Source organism: Mustela erminea, chromosome 3 (assembly GCF_009829155.1).
Source record: "Mustela erminea isolate mMusErm1 chromosome 3, mMusErm1.Pri, whole genome shotgun sequence".
Lineage (NCBI taxonomy): Eukaryota > Metazoa > Chordata > Mammalia > Carnivora > Mustelidae > Mustela > Mustela erminea.
The window spans coordinates 135,532,883-135,547,184 of record NC_045616.1 but is presented as its reverse complement, the minus strand read 5'-3'; the positions used below and the strand labels follow the sequence as shown (position 1 = coordinate 135,547,184).

General features: G+C 37.5%; 1 protein-coding gene across 4 annotated transcripts in view; it reads left to right on the top strand.

Annotated features, from left to right (window-relative positions):
- Positions 1 to 723: 723 nt before the first annotated feature.
- NIPBL (NIPBL cohesin loading factor) overlaps positions 724 to 14,302 on the top strand; it is a 204,285-nt gene continuing 190,706 nt past the window's right edge. For all 4 annotated transcript variants that reach the window (XM_032337587.1, XM_032337584.1, XM_032337583.1 and 1 more), the window contains exon 1: positions 724 to 826. The gene's annotated coding sequence lies outside the window, so the exon portion shown is untranslated. The remainder of the gene's footprint in view (positions 827 to 14,302) is intronic.

The window sequence follows — 14,302 nt, the reverse complement described above, 5'->3', positions numbered from 1 at the left end:
ACGACCACCAGCTGGGTTAGCGAGCCGGGCCTGCGAGCCGGGCCGGGCCTGAGCGCCCCTCACGCCCACGACCACCACCGAACTCGGGCCCCGCTCCGGTCGGCCTCCGGGAAAATAAGGACCGGGGAGAGCCGGTGCCGCCCGTGCCGCAGCGAAAACGCCGCTCCGCAGGATCGACAATAAAAGGCACCATCCGCAGCCGCTCTGACGAGGAGAAGGGCGCCAAGGAGAGCCGCCACCGCCTGCCGCCGGCCCCGGCCAGCCCGGGCGCGGGGTGGTGCGGCGCGGCCGAGGACGCGAGCCCAAGTGGCGGCGGCAGCGGCGGTGGCGGAAGTGGAGTGGGGAAGAGGGGGTGGTTGTTAGTGTTTGGCGCCGGCGGAGGGAGTCATTCCTGCAGCTGCACTTCCGGTCGGCATTTTGTTCTGAGAGGGAGAGACGGAACGAGAGAGAGACACACACAGGGCTCCTTCCCCCCCCGCCCTCCCCCCCCTCCCTCCGTCGGTACCGACTCACCCGACACCACCAAGCCGCAGGGAGGGACGCCCCCGCCGACAGGAGGATTGGTTCCCGGGCCGGCGGCGATGCCCCCCCGGTAGCTCGGGCCCCCGGTCGGGTGTTTGTGAGTGTTTCTATGTGGGAGAAGGAGGAGGAGGAGGAAGAAGAAGCAGCGATTTGTCTTCTCGGCTGGTCTCCCCCCGGCTCTACATGTTCCCCGCACTGAGGAGACGGAAGAGGAGCCGTAGCCACCCCCCCTCCCGGCCCGGATTATAGTCTCTCGCCACAGCGGCCTCGGCCTCCCCTTGGATTCAGACGCCGATTCGCCCAGGTAAATTCCTGCTCTTTATTTCGGCGGCGGCGGCGGCGGCGGCGCCAGGTCCTCAGCGTCTCTCCTCCTCGCTCCCCTCCCCGCCGTTTCCTTAGCGGCCCCAGGTCTCCTCCACGGGCGAGTCTAGAGTTCGCTCCTCTCTGGTGGCAGCCGCCCTGGGTGGCGGTGGTTTTGTACTCTCTCCCGGCCGGCTCCGGTGGCGGGGACTGGGCTCCTGCCGGGCGGCCGGGGAGGCGTAGGCCCGGCGGAGAGTGCAGGCCGCGGGCCAGCGGAATCTACTTGAGCTCGGGGATTAGGAGAGCTCCGGGCTGAGCGGAGCTACTGCTGGTCGGTGACAGGCCTCGCCCGGGAGAAGAGCCGTAGCTAGCGAGGAGGCGGAAACAATACAACTAACAGCAAATGTGCCCTGATCGTCCCATATTTACAACTTTTCCTGGTCCGGGAGTGGGGAACGTCCCAGTGAAACAAACACCCCCCTTCTTCCCCCTGTGACCCCATGAAGGGAGGAAGTAGTTTCAGTTAGTGAGACAAATGTAAATACTCAGACACGGATCCAGTGGTAATTCTTGCCCTGTGTAAAACTTGTTTGGACATTAGAAAGTTAATAAAGACTCGTTTTCTTTTTTGAAAGAATTAAATTGCCCACATGAATATTTAATACAGAAAACCATAGTGTGGTAGACACTGCATATGCCTCCCCCCCGCTTCACCAGAGCTTTTATGTTGTTGTTTGACAGTGTGTGTTGCACATGGACTTTTATTCAAAGGCGAGTGTAAGTACTTGACAGGTTTACCCTGCCACTTTAGATTTGTGTGCGTTATATAAGGGACAATTTTAAACGACTATACATGAAATACTCAGGTACTTCCTGATCGAAGCGTGTGCAAGCATGAGAAGAATATTGTTTTGAGAATTGTACCGAGGTACAGATAAAACCCATTTTCTCTAAAAGTATAGAAATGAAGTTATGCTTAAAATCCCAGGGAGGTTAAAAAAAAAAAAAAAAAAAACGTAGAAGGTGCCATCCTTTCATGTCAGGGCAGATCTTCTTGAGGTCCCAGGATTGTCATTGGCTGTTTGTGCCCATGATGTTTGACTGTGTAATGAGAGAGGTGTCATTTTAATAGGTCAAATGTATCTGTAAATGCTAGAGAAAAATATCAGTTCTGCCTTAACAAATTCTAGTTCACGAGTAAGTAAAGTGTTCAGAGGTTGTTTATTGAGGTGGTGGAAGGGTAGGTTGGTAAAAGGCAAAAACAATCAGCTTAAAAGTGCTCAGCCATACAAATTGCATAGAAAAAATAAATGTACCTGGCATTAGACTTTTTTGATACTTTGTCTCACATTCACTGAAGGAAAACTTTCACTGGTTAGAATGAAGCAACACTGATCAACAAAGTCCCTTGTTTTACTAATGGGTGTTACGTTAGTTCGGATTTTTTGTGTCTCATCAAATTATTATTGTCATTGTAGAATAAGTAACTTTTCTGAAGGTTATTTTTGAGGTTAGCCCTCTGCTTAAAATAAATTGTTGTACATTTCCAGCAAACGTATGGGTAAATGTTAAAAAGAGTGAAGTTAATATAGCTGTCACGTACTAGGCATGTTTTTAATGCTATAAATCCGTGTAGTAGTCAGTAGCGTGTCCGTGATTTGTATTGGTCAGGGAGCAGTTTGAATTTTAAAAAGCCTGAAGCTCCTGCTGAGCCCCAATCCCGGCCTCCCTCCCTCCCACTAATCTCCCATTCCTGTCTTTGTGCTGCCTGCTCCTGTTAGACACTGTTTGCTACAGGGCCTCAGGCCTACACTGGGTGGGGGGCAGGCGAATGGGGGCTTGCTGGGGGGGGGGGAATACAGAAGGGAGGAACACTTCACATCTTAAGCAGAGGGTTTGGGACTTGGCGGGGGCGGGTCGGTAAGGGTTTCAGTATGAATGTTTGAAAGGCCCTTAAATGAACCTGTGATGCCTTTACAACTTTTATTTAAATAAAATACGGAGATGTATGTCAAAGGATGAACGTGTTTCTACTAAAGGTAATGGAAAAGAGGAGTTCTGCTTGCTTAGTTTTCAACAACAGAAGCAACTTACTTTTAGAGTTTTATAGTTAAAGGGAGCTTTCTTACACAGATGTTTGAATCAATGTGTTAGATATGTTTCTGTGATTGATTTTTTTCTTGTGACTTTGATTAAAGTGAATTAGTTCTTACCAGATCTTATTTTCCCAATTCTACATATTTAGTGTTTTGTAAGTAATACAGGTTGTGTGATAGCTTTCATTAAGTTAGTGTAAACATTTTAAAGTAAATTGAAAATATTTTTTGTTTGATCCAAACCAATTATATGGGTTATTTTTAAAGGAGGAAACATTATAAAGCTCAAAAAAAAAAAAAAAACCCTAAACTTGAACTTTAAAATTTTTGACAACTTAGTTGGAAGGAATAATTTGTATTTCCCTAGAGATTATAAATACTCTGCTCTACCTCCCCTGTATTGGTTATATGGATAGTCAACAGTGGCTATTTTTGTATTTCTACTGTTATTTTTTTTAGTTTAGTGAAAGAAGACCCTGTAAGTGTTCCAGTAATCTTGTAATGTTAGTTGTATTATTTGGAGAAATAATTTCTAGTATTATTCAACAGTGTGGTTTATTGTTTCTCTCGAGTCTGCAGAGATACCAATAACTTATAATAATTACTTGAAAAGAAAGTAGCTTTAAAGTAGTAAAAGCCTAATATATCAAATTAAAATTGAATATTAAATACTTAATTATTTTTAGTGTTTTGTGAAGAGTATGTAGGATGCTTCTTCTTGGAACCATTCAGCAATTTGTTTACTAAAGTTATTGGAAAGCATTTTGAACCTGTGCTAGGGATCATTATAATACTGTCCCCTTTAAGAAGAAAGAAATTGTATTTGAAGAAAAACTGTCTATTTCAGATTATCTTTGGTGATGGAAAGTGAAAGTTTTTAGTATGGTAGTAAACCAGGTTTTGTTTTTGCATAGCAGTCATTATTAAATTTCAGAAATACTATGAGCAAAGCTATACCAATTTAAATATGAAGTCTTTTTTATTTGGAGCCAGACTAACCAACTCAAACATGTATTTTCTAAAACTATTATGTTAATTTAATGTTTAATATTTTGGTACTAACCCATCATCAAACTGCTATAGAAACATTTGAACCCACCATATTTTGGCATATCCTGTATTTATGTGAAAATCAATACAAGAGTAGATAAAGTTTGATTTTGATATAATTTCATTTAACTTTCCCCACCCATTGCTTATTAGGAAAAGGATAATTTGTGAGTAATTCTGGAATTTTAAAATATGATTTTAGCTTTATATGAAGTGATTGTGAATACTGGGGTAAATAAAAATTCCTTTTAGAAAAATGTGACTTCAATGCTGTTGATCACATTTATTTGCTATAAAATGAGTAGGAAATTACTGACTGGGAACTTTATAGAAACCTGGTAATGAACTGTTTAGATGCAGATACTTATTTTAATATCCTGAGCATATTAAGTTGACTTTGGTGGTAATTTATGGTACTACATAGCCTTTAAAAATAATTTCAAAATATACTTTTTAAGCACAGCTTTTTCTGTTTTTAGCAGTTGTCATTTATAATTATTCTTTGAGTTTTTAAAATAGTTCTTTTTCAAGGTGACCTGAGTTTATTTTTAAATATTCCCATTTCCCTATGAGAGAAGTGACCAGCATGATTTCCATTTTTGATGAAAAACTTGATACTCAGAGGCCATATGATTTGTGTCAATTCATGTAGTGAATGCCAATAAGAGATTTTCTTGCTCTTACTAGTTTTTTATTAGATTATTTACTTTAAGGAAAGTGTCAGCCCTGCCCATGAAGCTAGGTATTGCTGTTGCTCAGTGCTGACTCTGATACCTTATGTGACTTTTTCAATGTTCAGAGTCCAATGTGCTTTTTTCTCGTCTTTTTTTTTTTTTTTTTGAAGATTTTATTTATTTATTTGACAGACAGAGATCACAAGTAGGCAGAGAGGCAGGCAGAGAGAGAGGAGGAATCAGGCTCCCTGCTGAGCAGAGAGCCCGACATCGGGGCTTGATCCCAGGACTCTGGGATCAGGGCCTGAGCCCAAGGCAGAGGCTTTAACCCACTGAGCCACCCAGGCGCCTCGCTTTTTCCTTTTTTTAGGGAGATATGATACCTGTCTCTTCATTGTATTTTCCTGGTATGAAGATTGTGCTTTTACATTAGAAATCCTGACCTTGTATGCATGTTTGGTGTTTGAATGATTGAATTTATTTACATTTTGTTCCTCTTTAAGAATTTGTATCAATTAACTATATTTGTAATAAATATATAATGACTCATGCAAGTGTTTTTATGGAGTGGAATTTTAGTGTTTCTAGTTGATAAATACCATGTCTTGGGGCACCTGGGTAGCTCAGTCGGTTAAGCATCTGCCTTGGGCTCAGGTCATGATTCCAGGGTTCTGGGATAGAGTTCTGCATCTGGTTCCTTGATCAGGGAGTCTGTTTCTCCCTCTGCCTGTCACTTCCCCTGCTTGTGTGTGTGTGTGCCCATGCTCTCTTTCTCTTTCTTTCTCTCTCTGACAAATCTTTAAAAAGAAATAATAAGTAAAAATAAAAGTACTGTGTTTCTACTTGGTCGTTATTGTAATTTTAAAAAGTATTTTATGTGCTCAGAATTTTTTACCCAAGTAAGTAATAAAAATGATTTAGATATTTAGCTTACATATTATTTTGTTTGGCGTAAATCTGGGGTCAGTTTTAATGAATTGAGTTTTGTCAGAATGCATATGTTTTAAGGCATCTTTCTTTCTATTTCCAAAGTGATACTATTAGGAGAGATTATTTCTTAATATAGCATTGCCAGCTAGATAAGATTTTGAGGGCTTACTATGTGCCAGGAACTGTGTTAAGTATGCCCCGATAATATTATCTCATTTAAAATAAGTTCAGGAAATAGAAACAGTAATCCACAATCTACAGATGAAGAAACTGTGGCTGGAAAGGTTAGATTAGTAAATGATCAGTCTGATTTATATTTTTTCTTAAGGATTTAGGATTCTACATTTCTAGTTTTAATAAAATCTTCATTTTTTTTTGTTGCTCAGTTAATTCAGTACTTACAAGTCATGTAGTCAAGGAACCTGTGTACTTTGGGCAATGAACTAAAATAGAAGTCAGAGTGTATATTTTATATAATATTTTTGAAGTCACCAAATCTTTACTACCTTGTATTTTAGTGTTAAGCAATTTGTGTAATTTTTACTGTTTAAATTTTTTATTTTTATTGTTGAAATTTTCAAAGCAGTGATTTCTAGAAAGGGAAAATTCAGCTTCAGAGAGTGATTTCATTCATAGAAATGTATGTGACCAATTGTAATATAGTAGATTAATCTATAAATTAGTATAATTTAAAAAAATTTAGTGTTTCTATAGCCAAAGAATGTTAATCCTTTCAAAATCATCAACTTGGGAAGTTGTGCGCTTATTTTAGAACTTTTGCCATGCAATCTTACAGGGATTCCTTTAGTGAATACCTTTAAAGCCTTTGAGGTAGTCTTTTTTTTTTTTTTTTTTTGTCCTTAATGGCAAATCTTTATCTTCAGGGGTGATTTTGAGTTTTAGAGACAGTAAAAAGCAATTTAGAACTTCGTTTAAGAAAACTGAGATTTAATAAGATCTTTTTTGTGTGTGTCAGATACTGTATTGAGTGGTTTACATTTGTAATATGTAATTTTTAAAAAATATATTTTATGTATTTACTTGACACAGAGAGAGAGCACAAGCAGGGGGAGCTGCAGACAGAGGGAGAGGGAGAAAAAGGCTCCTCTCTGAGCAGGGAGCCCTTTGTGGGGCTTGATCCCAGGACCCTGGGATGGTGACCTGAGCCGAAGGCAGGCACTTTAACGGACTAAACCACACAGGCACCTCTGTAATATGTAATGTTATTGAGTGATTTCCATCTACCATGAGTCTTCAGGGTATATGAATCTGATTGTGTTTATTATTCTGAGGTATTTGAGAAAACTGAAGTATAGAATGATTAAACGACTAGCCGAAGGTCCCATAGCTAACAAGTGGAGGAAAGTAGAGGAAGGACTCCAGAGTTGATGCTTTACCTATCAGCCTTACCCACTACACTCTTTATCATGTTTTGAACCTCTTAGCTACCCAGTGAGGTTAGTGATGTGTTCTTTTTTTTATAGACAAGGAAGTTGAGGCTCTTCATGTTTAAGAACCTAGACCAGGGTGGCAAATCTAGTAACTTAGAGGTAGGACTGCAACCCAATATATCTAATTCTAAAATGTCTTTCCATTCTAGCACCCTGCCTCTTCAAGATACATAATACACTTTTTGATGAAAAGTGTAAGCTTCGCTATAAAGCAGTGAAACTTTTTATGTTGTATAAAGAGGAATTCTAAAATATTTTGGTTAGTTATAAATGATTATTTGATGACAGTCTTTTATGTAAAATACCTTAGTTTATACCTCATATAATATACAAAATGTATACACAAATATGCATTTAAGTAGGATATTTATTTTTAAATATATGCATATTGTATTTATGAAAATTGGCAAAATGTGGAAAAGCCACTTTCTTTTTCATGATATTGTATGATTCAGTTATAAAAATGTCAAGAATTAAAAACTATTTTAAAGAATACATTAAACTTCCAACATAGTTTATGTAGGTAAATTGTTTTGCTATCTTACATGTGTGTAACATCAGTTAACAAGAATGTACCAAACTCTTAACGTGTTCTTTTATATATGTTCTTTTATATATGTTTGGCCAGAAAGGAAAAACATTTTCAGTGTACAGAAACATGGAATTAGCATTAATTAGTTTACTAAAATAATTTTTTATCCCTGGTCTGTGAGTGGACGTTTTGAGAAGTAACACAGGTACGATTTTTATATCTCCTGAAAAATTCAGAAGCCGTGACATAATTTTGAAATACTCAATTCCTTTTTGTTGCATTTATTTGGGTCATTTGTACTTCTCAGTCCTTTGGTCTTATGCTGATGAAATGTATACTAGTTTTAATAGGAGTACTTTTTTTTTTTTTTTTAAGATTTTATTTATTTGACAGAGATCACAAGGAGGCAGAGAGGCAGGCAGAGAGAGAGGAAGGGAAGCAGGCTCCCCGCTGAGCACAGAGCCCGATGCGGGGCTTGATTTCAGGACCCTGGGATCATGACCTGAGCCAAAGGCAGAGGCTTTAACCCACTGAGCCGCCCAGGTACCCCAGGAGTACTGTTTTTTAACAAGTTATTGATTCTAGGTACCTGAAGAACTTACAGTGCTTAAAACACTAATGAATTATTAAAACTTAAAATATAGTTTACTCTAAAAATTTTAATCTTTGATTTTATATTTAATCTTTTAATTTGCAAAACAAAAATGTCTTTGAAATTAATCCTAATAAGGAAAATAGATCACTGACTTTTCTGAACACTTCTACTTCGCAACCTTTTCGAGAATTTTAAACTGGCTTTGAGTTGTCTTTATCTGATAGAATTGTAGGTTGCCAATTTCCCTCTAAAGAAATTGATCGTCTGAGTTAGGCTATATGTAATTTAGTTTTTCCTTGGTAAAGACCAAGTTGAAATTTTATGAGACTGAAAATTGTGCATAGCTCCACCTCCCTTTTTAAAATACCATTCTTAAAAAATTGATGCACATGGCACGTCACCCCCACCCCCGCATTTCTATGTCTCAGAAAACTCCAAAGTTTAAAGTTGACATGTAATGCCCTAAAAGATACTGTTATCATTCTTTCCCATTTGAGAAAAGAGTTAAGAAACCAGTATTCATGCCATAACCTACCTTCAGACATACATAACATATGCTTTTAATTTAACTCTATTATTCATTTTAATTTTTCCTTTTTCCCTTTCTTAAGTGTTTCCTCCTATCTCTTTCACTTTGTCCTAAGTGAAAATTTTTTATAGCACAGTGAATACAGTTGGTGGTGTTAATGTGGATGTTTCTGTAATGTATTATTTTCCTTCATGAAACATTGAGCATTTTGAAAGTCCTCAAATTCTGAGATCTTTGTAAGTTCAATATGCTAGTGAGAAAGTATTGATTATTAACTGTGAAAACATATTTTTGTGTACCAGTCCTGCTTTCTTACATAGACATGTATTACTTCTTGAAACGTCTACTCACAGATGAGAAATTTATTTTAAGGAGAAAGAGAAAGCATGGCCTTTTTTTGTGAAAGTTTCTCTGGTTATTCCATGTCATAACATTTGTTAGTTTATTACTTGTATCTCTTTGATAAAATAATTTGTTTCTGTGTCTGGAAGCCATACTAAGCCACCAGCTATCTGAGAGCAAGGAGACCTGCATTTCGTCTTTATGTCTGTAATATTATCACAGTGCTTTTCCTGTTTTGCTAGTATTCAGTACGTTTTTGTTGAACTGATTGATTAGTTGAGCTATATGATATTTACTAAAGATACATTTCTAAACCTAAGCTTAGTAAGTGGCAAGTATATGTGCTTATTTTGAAATATAATAGTCTTAGATATATATGTGTTCTTAACGCTTCTTCCTTCTTGGATAAGACCACTTTGTTTACATACATCTCAACAATGGACACATACAACTTGTGTGTAAAAATAAAAACTCAAAACAGAGTTCCTTTTTGAGTTGTTAGCAAGGACTGCAAAGTATACGAAGGGATTTTTGTTTGTTTGGGTCCCTTGGGTGATAGAATTTGGAATAAGATACTGAGGGAAGGTATCCAAATACTCTCGTTTTAAGCTCAATATTGATTTATTATAGTTTTAATCTTCTTTGCTAATTTATGTTTTGTGCATAGTAACAGTGTGGATAAGTTAACTATGATGAGACATACATTACAGTACATTAAAAATGCTATTCATGGATGCCTAGGATGCACAGTAAGCATCTGCCTTCGGCTCAGGTCATGATTCCGGGGTCCTGGGATCAACCCCTGCCTGCATTGACCTCTGCATCAGGCTCCCTACTCAGTGGGAAGTCTGCTTCCTTCTCTCCCTCTGCCTCTCCCCCTGGCTTGTGCTCTCTCTCTCTCTATCTCATTCACTCTCTCTCAAAATCTTTTTAAAAAATGCTATCCATATAAAATAGTGCTATTCATATAAAATTTTAGGTGACTGAAATTTGAAAGTTAAAGTGAAGCTTATTGAACTGTACTTTACACAGTAAAAGTCACTGTTTGAGGTACACAGTTTGATAAGTTTTGACAAACATGTTCAGTCTCGCAACCTCCACCACAATCAAAACATAGAATGTTTTCATCACCCCAAAAAGTTGCCTTATGTCCTTTTGCAATCAGTTTCCTACCTCTGTTCCAGCCCCAGCAACCACATGTAATTTCTGTCTTTATAGTTCTGTCTTTTCTAGAATGTCCTATAAATGGAATTGTACAGTATGTAGGCTTCTGTGGTGAGTTTCTTTTGCTTAGCAGAAGGCTTTTGAGATTCCATGTTGTTGCATGTATTAGTAGTTTGTTGGTGACTGCATTTTGAAATTGAATTAGAATACCTTTTAACTTTGGTACTACTGTCAAAAACTGTACGGCTTTGGATATTTCTCTCATCTTGTGGCTGTTTTACATATATACTGAACTTATGGATGTTTTTATGTATGCATTATGTATGTATGTATTGGACATAATGTTACTTGCTCATTTTTACCCCTCACCTCCAAAAAATTTGTAATTGTGTGTTATTAGTGACATTTATTTATATTAGTTAATTCTGTCAAGTTAGTGCTCCACCAACCAGGTAAAATAGACATTGCCCTCTTTTTCATCACAATTAAAATAGGTAGCATCACGTATTTTGAACATCTAGTACACAGAAACTGGAATAAGAAATGAGGGATGGTACAAGAATAACTTGTCAAAAATTGAGTTCATGTTTTAAGTTTAATGTTTGTTATTTATTCTAAAAATAGAGCATCAGTTATAGTGAAGAGCAGTTAATGCCTCTCTTTTAATGCTTAAAGTGAGAGAAGCAGTGCTGTTTACTGAAAGTTGGGGCAGATAATGAGTAAAGGACCATTTTCTGGTCATTTTATTTGACCACCTTTTTTGTTTCTTTGCCGCTCCCTTTTTGAAACCCCTTTCTCCCTTGGGTCCAGGGATATCTGTCTTCTATTTTTCTTCCCCTTTGTATTTGACCTCTCATTTGTAGACTCTTGATAGTTCTTCCTCTTCTCCTCACCCCTTAAATATTGGTATTCATTCCCAAGGTGGTTTGTAAGCTTTCGTTCTGTTCTCCCTTCCTGTTAATCTCATTTAGTCATACAACTTTTTATGTGTTTGTTACCTGGATGCTGATGACCGATAAATTTATCTCCAGAATGATATATTTCTCTCTGAGACAGATCCATCTGTCTACCAGGCACCTCCTGATGTCCTGTAAATACTGTGAATTCAAAAGTATATAAGTCTGCACTTATCCCTCAGTTGTTCCCTACTCTTACCACTATCCCCCCCAAAAAGAAAGAAGCCTATTCTTAGAACAGTGTGAAGTAGGTGAATGCTTCTACCGTCACCTCAGCTCCCTAAACTGAAAACTTGGTGATAATGCTTGACCCTTTTCCTTTACTGTACCTTTAACCCAGTTGTTCACCCAGTGCTGATGTTTGTTAGCATCTCTGAGTACCACTTCAATCCATCCCTCCTCTGCTGTTTTTGATTCATAGAGTGGGTGTATATATATAGCTTGTCAGTTGGAATAACTTCTAGCATTCTAAGAAGACAGCAGTTATGAAAGATGTGTTTAGTGTTGGGATTTTTTTTTTATATGCTTGGGCTCTGGTATTTAAAATTAAGGTATATACACGAAGCCTGGGGGACTCAGGTGGAAGAATATGTGACGAGCCCCATGTTTGGTATAGAAGTTCCTAAAAATTTTTTTAAAACTAAAATTAAGGTCTAATCCTTATTAACATTCATGCTTTATAGCCTAAATGAGACTGTTTTCTGTACACATTTCCACTAAATCAAATTTTTGGGGCTTCTGACTTATAGTCCAGTATATCGACTAGAGTAGTTTGCTGCCTCTGTCCTTTTAGAGTACTATAATTCATAAATGTGTACATTCATTTCAATACTGTGTTCACATATTAAGGAGCAAAATCTGAGAGGAAAATGGGAATGTTGGAGGAAAGAGTAAAGGAAGGGCTTTTAAATTAACTTTCCTAAAATAAATAAATAAACAAACAAACTTTCCTATACTATGGAAACAAGTTCACTTGATTAACTTTCACTTTTATTGCAGATAACAAAATTAAAGAAACAAATGCAGTGGGATATGATACCGTTCAGTTGCTAGGCATTCAAACATTTTTCGTGGCAAGAGTCAGATATATTATAACTGTATTACTTGTTAGTGAAGTTATTGCTGGTGGTTTTGTATAACCTTAAAATGTTTCCTCCTTAGAATGAGAAGTTACTCCCTTCACTCCCTATTTGAACAAAAGGGTCTGCTTAGAGTTACTGGTTTAAATGATCCTGAATATCTTTTGTGAAGGACACATTACAGTGTGATGCTAGCTTGAAAAAGTAAACCTGTCTTCATATATCTAGAGTTTATAACTTAAATAATAGGTGCTATATTTCACTCCAGTACTAATTAACATGTTTTTGAGAAAATGGGATCAATCTAAAGGCAGTTTATAAAGGCTGATGGGAGAACCCTGTCTTTATTGAGTCTTTGGTACCTTGTACATAGCAACCACTCAACAAGCAATTGTTGAATAAATGAATTTAAATTATGTTTCAGTTTTGGGGCTCAGGACTAATTGGACTGACAGAAGATAGGTGGGGCATGTTAAACATTAAGTAAGTTTAATGGAAGGAAGAAAGAAAGCATAAAGCCCAGAAAGGTCATACAACATTTAAATTAAAGAACTAGTATAATTTAGTTAATTGCTTGTATTTGGACAATTACATTTGCTTAGCTGGATAAAAGAAAAATCTGTATACACGTGTTTTGGATTCTTTCTATTCTTTTATTCCTGCTTCATCTTTGCTTCTGGTTTCATGTATTGTCTCTGTACTTCCATCTTCACTGCTAAGGGAGAGATTTGTAGATTCAAAGCTAAAATGACCTGCAAAATCCAGGTATACCTATTCAGAACCGGGAGTTGGCGGGAAAGGGAGTGAAGTGTAGTTTTTCAGTCTTTTCCAGTTACTCAAGGTTTGTAGTGTATGTCAGAGTGCCATTGCAGGTCTTCAGTATTCAGATGAAGAGGCCTAAAAACTAGAATTTAAAATGACTTACAATTTGCAACAAGTTTGTTTGTGATTGTCCTAGGCTGTAGTTTAGTATCTGAATCTCTGATATGCTGTCCATCTGTGGAGCCACGCTGCCACCTACATGAGTTATCATACGATTTTCGTGATTCTGATTGTTTTCAACTAGAAGATGGCCACCAGAATTTTAGTGTTTTTTATAAAGACTTCATAGTACATCAGTTCTCCGTTTCCTTAGTTTTTTTTGTTTTTTTTTTTTTTAACGTAAAACTACTTACGGTTTTCTGGTATGCTAAGTAAGGCTAAATTGTGGGATTTATAACTTAGAATCTTTTAAGAAGTTCAGAGTTAAAGACTTTTTTTTAAATATAAGTATGGTGTTTGGAAAATAAGAAAAATGTCTATAATCTCATATTTTACGTTTTTCCTACTAAGTTTTTAATAAAAATATTTATATGAATATAATTTTAGTTAAATATGTATTCATGGTATAAATTATACATACATTGTCCTGTTTTCTCAAGGTTGTCTCATGAAGGTTTTTTCCTTTCCTCTGTAGTGTTCATAATTATTTAAAATGTTACCCCAGGGCACCTGTCTAGCTCAGTCAGAGGACATGTGACTCTCTTTTTTTTTTTTTTTTTTTAAGATTTTATTTATTTATTTGAGAGAGAGAAAGAGAGAGAGCATGAGAAGGGGGAGGGTCAAAGGGAGAAGCAGACTCCCTGCAGAACAGGGAGCTCAATGTGGGACCAATCCTGGGATTCCAGAATCATGACCTGAGCCATGAGCCAAAGGCAGGCTTAACCAACTGAGCCACCTAGACACCCAGAGGACATGTGACTCTTGATCTTGGGGTTATGAGTTTGAGCTCCATGTGGCGTGAAGAGATTACTTAAATAATAATTTTTTAAAAAACTTAAATAAGTAACACAATAGTTTTGTCAGAGGATGAACCATAATTTCCTTAGTCATTCTGTTGGACATTTTATTTGCTCTCACTTTTTTCTGTATAAAAATAAGGCATTGGAACATCTTTACATGTACTGTTTTCCCCCTTTGGAGGTTCCCATAAGTGGAAGCTAGACCGAAAGTTTGAACATTTTTATGGCTCTTAATGTGTATTTCCAAAAATAGTATTAATATGTATTTCCGTAATCTGGACTTTTATTCATGTTTTAATTC